This window comes from Oncorhynchus tshawytscha, unplaced genomic scaffold (genome assembly GCF_018296145.1).
Source record: "Oncorhynchus tshawytscha isolate Ot180627B unplaced genomic scaffold, Otsh_v2.0 Un_contig_172_pilon_pilon, whole genome shotgun sequence".
NCBI lineage: Eukaryota > Metazoa > Chordata > Actinopteri > Salmoniformes > Salmonidae > Oncorhynchus > Oncorhynchus tshawytscha.
Window position 1 is genome coordinate 155,001 of NW_024609701.1, and position 5,000 is coordinate 160,000.

A 5,000-nucleotide genomic window follows, 5' to 3' on the forward strand; every position below is an offset into this window, starting at 1 on the left:
ACCATCGTTAATGAATTCTGTCTAAAGATTCTGAATATTCCTCAAACAGAACAGCCCAGAACTGGGACACACAGCTTGTTCCCCAGAATGGCATCCTATTTCCTAATTAGTGCACTACTTTTGGCCCTATGTGCCCTGGTTTCTATGTAAATCCTCTGAGTCGCTGTCTGAGTGTCACCCGAGGTTCCTGGCAGGCTGACATTTCCGACGTGACGCCACTTTGATTATAGTCTCCATAGGAAAGCTACAAAAACCTGCCATTGCTGCCATGAAGCCACAGCCCTTGAGAGAAGGGCAGTCGTTTTCTCACCTTTCAGAGAGAAAGAAAGAGAGAGAGAGAGAGAATGTGTGTGTCTGTATTAGAGGTCGACCGATTATGATTTTTCTTTGCCGATTCTGCCATTCTGATTAATGGGTCGACCTCTAGTCTGTATTGATGTGGCGTGAGCAGGAACTGGTGAATGGAGAGTGGCTAGTTTAGTCTCCTCTCTGCTGTTAGATGTAAACCAGGCTAGTTTAGTCTCCTCTCTGCTGTTAGATGTAAACCAGGCTAGTTTAGTCTCCTCTCTGTTAGATGGAAACCAGGCTAGTTTAGTCTCCTCTCTGTTAGATGGAAACCAGACTAGTTTATTCTCCTCTCTGCTGTTAGATGTAAACCAGACTAGTTTAGTCTCCTCTCTGCTGTTAGATGTAAACCAGACTAGTTTATTCTCCTCTCTGCTGTTAGATGTAAACCAGACTAGTTTATTCTCCTCTCTGCTGTTAGATGTAAACCAGACTAGTTTAGTCTCCTCTCTGTTAGATGTAAACCAGGCTAGTTTTGTCTCCTCTCTGTTAGATGGAAACCAGGCTAGTTTAGTCTCCTCTCTGTTAGATGGAAACCATGCTAGTTTAGTCTCCTCTCTGTTAGATGTAAACCAGGCTAGTTTAGTCTCCTCTCTGTTAGATGGAAACCAGGCTAGTTTAGTCTCCTCTCTGTTAGATGGAAACCAGGCTAGTTTAGTCTCCTCTCTGTTAGATGGAAACCAGGCTAGTTTAGTCTCCTCTCTGTTAGATGTAAACCAGGCTAGTTTAGTCTCCTCTCTGCTGTTAGATGTAAACCAGGCTAGTTTAGTCTCCTCTCTGTTAGATGTAAACCAGGCTAGTTTATTCTCCTCTCTGCTGTTAGATGTAAACCAGACTAGTTTAGTCTCCTCTCTGCTGTTAGATGTAAACCAGACTAGTTTATTCTCCTCTCTGCTGTTAGATGTAAACCAGACTAGTTTAGTCTCCTCTCTGTTAGATGTAAACCAGGCTAGTTTAGTCTCCTCTCTGTTAGATGTAAACCAGGCTAGTTTATTCTCCTCTCTGTTAGATGTAAACCAGACTAGTTTAGTCTCCTCTCTGCTGTTAGATGTAAACCAGGCTAGTTTAGTCTCCTCTCTGTTAGATGTAAACCAGGCTAGTTTAGTCTCCTCTCTGCTGTTAGATGGAAACCAGACTAGTTTAGTCTCCTCTCTGCTGTTAGATGTAAACCAGACTAGTTTAGTCTCCTCTCTGCTGTTAGATGTAAACCAGGCTAGTTTAGTCTCCTCTCTGCTGTTAGATGTAAACCAGGCTAGTTTAGTCTCCTCTCTGTTAGATGTAAACCAGGCTAGTTTAGTCTCCTCTCTGCTGTTAGATGTAAACCAGGCTAGTTTAGTCTCCTCTCTGTTAGATGTAAACCAGGCTAGTTTAGTCTCCTCTCTGTTAGATGGAAACCAGGCTAGTTTAGTCTCCTCTCTGTTAGATGTAAACCAGGCTAGTTTAGTCTCCTCTCTGTTAGATGTAAACCAGGCTAGTTTAGTCTCCTCTCTGTTAGATGTAAACCAGGCTAGTTTAGTCTCCTCTCTGCTGTTAGATGGAAACCAGACTAGTTTAGTCTCCTCTCTGCTGTTAGATGTAAACCAGACTAGTTTATTCTCCTCTCTGCTGTTAGATGTAAACCAGACTAGTTTAGTCTCCTCTCTGCTGTTAGATGTAAACCAGGCTAGTTTAGTCTCCTCTCTGCTGTTAGATGTAAACCAGACTAGTTTAGTCTCCTCTCTGCTGTTAGATGTAAACCAGGCTAGTTTATTCTCCTCTCTGCTGTTAGATGGAAACCAGACTAGTTTAGTCTCCTCTCTGCTGTTAGATGTAAACCAGACTAGTTTAGTCTCCTCTCTGCTGTTAGATGTAAACCAGGCTAGTTTAGTCTCCTCTCTGCTGTTAGATGTAAACCAGGCTAGTTTAGTCTCCTCTCTGCTGTTAGATGGAAACCAGACTAGTTTAGTCTCCTCTCTGCTGTTAGATGGAAACCAGACTAGTTTATTCTCCTCTCTGCTGTTAGATGGAAACCAGACTAGTTTATTCTCCTCTCTGCTGTTAGATGTAAACCAGACTAGTTTATTCTCCTCTCTGTTAGATGTAAACCAGACCAGTTTATTCTCCTCTCTGTTAGATGTAAACCAGACTAGTTTATTCTCCTCTCTGTTAGATGTAAACCAGACCAGTTTATTCTCCTCTCTGTTAGATGTAAACCAGACCAGTTTATTCTCCTCTCTGTTAGATGTAAACCAGACTAGTTTATTCTCCTCTCTGTTAGATGTAAACCAGACTAGTTTATTCTCCTCTCTGTTAGATGTAAACCAGACCAGTTTATTCTCCTCTCTGTTAGATGTAAACCAGACTAGTTTATTCTCCTCTCTGCTATTAGATGGAAACCAGACTAGTTTATTCTCCTCTCTGTTAGATGTAAACCAGACCAGTTTATTCTCCTCTGCTGTTAGATGTAAACCAGACTAGTTTATTCTCCTCTCTGCTATTAGATGTAAACCAGACTAGTTTATTCTCCTCTCTGCTATTAGATGTAAACCAGACTAGTTTATTCTCCTCTCTGCTATTAGATGGAAACCAGACTAGTTTAGTCTCCTCTCTGCTATTAGATGTAAACCAGACTAGTTTATTCTCCTCTCTGTTAGATGTAAACCAGACTAGTTTATTCTCCTCTCTGCTATTAGATGTAAACCAGACTAGTTTATTCTCCTCTCTGTTAGATGTAAACCAGACTAGTTTATTCTCCTTTCTGCTATTAGATGGAAACAGGTTAGTTTTTATTTAGCTGTTTTAGGGTAAAGTTTGTGGACTTTAATAAGTTGTTAAAAAAACAATGATGTTCATGAAGGTTATTTTATTTTCAACACTCTTACCATCGTTAATGAATTCTGTCTAAAGGTCCCTACTGTTGGTCAGGGCCCAGCCTGCAGGTTTACCCTGGTCCCTACTGTTGTTCAGGGCCCAGCCTGCAGGTTTACCCTGGTCCCTACTGTTGGTCAGGGCCCAGCCTGCAGGTTTACCCTGGTCCCTACTGTTGGTCAGGGCCCAGCCTGCAGGTTTACCCTGGTCCCTACTGTTGGTCAGGCCCAGCCCAGCCTGCAGGTTTAGGGCCCAGCCTGGTTTCCCTACTGTTGGTCAGGGCCCAGCCTGCAGGTTTCCCCCTGGTCCCAGGTTTACTGCAGGTTTACCCTGGTCCCTACTGTTGGTCAGGGCCCAGCCTGCAGGTTTACCCTGGTCCCTACTGTTGGTCAAGGCCCAGCCTGCAGGTTTACCCTGGTCCCTACTGTTGGTCAGGGCCCAGCCTGCAGGTTTACCCTGGTCCCTACTGTTGGTCACTGTTGGAGGGCCCAGCCTGCAGGTTTACCCTGGTCCCTACTGTTGGTCAGGGCCCAGCCTGCAGGTTTACCCTGGTCCCTACTGTTGGTCAGGGCCCAGCCTGCAGGTTTACTGTTGGTCAGGGCCCAGCCTGGTCCCTACTGTTGGTCAGGGCCCAGCCTGCAGGTTTACCCTGGTCCCTACTGTTGGTCAGGGCCCAGCCTGCAGGTTTACCCTGGTCCCTAGTTGTTGGTCAGGGCCCAGCCAGGTTTACCCTGGTCCAGGTTTCAGGCCCACCCTGGTCCCTACTGTTGGTCAGGGCCCAGCCTGCAGGTTTACCCTGGTCCCTACTGTTGGTCAGGCCCAGCCCAGCCTGCAGGTTTACCCTGGTCCCTACTGTTGGTCAGGGCCCAGCCTGCAGGTTTACCCAGCCTGGTCCCTGGTCCCTACTGTTGGTCAGGGCCCAGCCTGCAGGTTTACCCTGGTCCCTACTGTTGTTCAGGGCCCAGCCTGCAGGTTTACCCTGGTCCCTACTGTTGGTCAGGGCCCAGCCTGCAGGTTTACCCTGGTCCCTACTGTTGGTCAGGGCCCAGCCTGCAGGTTTACCCTGGTCCCTACTGTTGGTCAGGGCCCAGCCTGCAGGTTTACCCTGGTCCCTGATGTTGGTCAGGGCCCGGCCTGCAGGTTTACCCTGGCCCCTACTGTTGGTCAGGGCCCGGCCTGCAGGTTTACCCTGGTCCCTACTGTTGGTCAGGGCCCGGCCTGCAGGTTTACCCTGGCCCCTACTGTTGGTCAGGGCCCGGCCTGCAGGTTTACCCTGGTCCCTACTGTTGGTCAGGGCCCATACTGCAGGCTTACCCTGGTCCCTGATGTAATGCCCTGTCTGTGGTGTCTGGGCCAAGTCATCAAGACACTATTTTGGGATTCCCAGCTGCCTGCCAGTGTGTTTGGGAATCATTCATAGGCAGCTCTTCCTGACAGGCAGCTGTGGACCACAGGAGTGTGTGTAGTCGTGTACACACACTCAGAGAGACTCAGAGAGAGAGAGAGAGAGAGAGCGAGAGAGAGACTCTCTCTCTCTCTCTCTCTGACTCTTTGTCTCTCTGTCTCTGACTCTCTTTCTCTCTCTCTCTCTCTCTCTGTCTCTGTCTCTCTCTCTGTGTGTGTGTGTGAGATGCCTAGGAAAGCAGAACCCTCACATAGGGCTGCCGGCTGCAGAAGGCTCTCACAGGGAAGTGGAATCCTCCGTCAGCCCCTGATTGTTGAAGAATATAACTTTTTAACTGCATTGTTGGTCGGGCTCGTAAGTAAGCATTTCACTGTAAGGTCTACTACACCTGTTGTATTTGCAT

At 47.2% G+C, this 5,000-nt stretch overlaps 1 protein-coding gene across 2 annotated transcripts in view; it reads left to right on the plus strand.

The window, feature by feature from the left end:
• osbpl8 (oxysterol binding protein-like 8) overlaps window positions 1-5,000 on the plus strand; it is a 150,205-nt gene that overhangs the window by 23,880 nt on the left and 121,325 nt on the right. Inside the window, exon 3 of one of the 2 annotated variants that reach the window (XM_042317072.1) lies at window positions 4,831-4,951. The exons of the other annotated variant lie outside the window; for it this stretch is intronic. The gene's annotated coding sequence lies outside the window, so the exon portion shown is untranslated. The remainder of the gene's footprint in view (window positions 1-4,830; window positions 4,952-5,000) is intronic. 2 annotated transcript variants of the gene reach the window in all.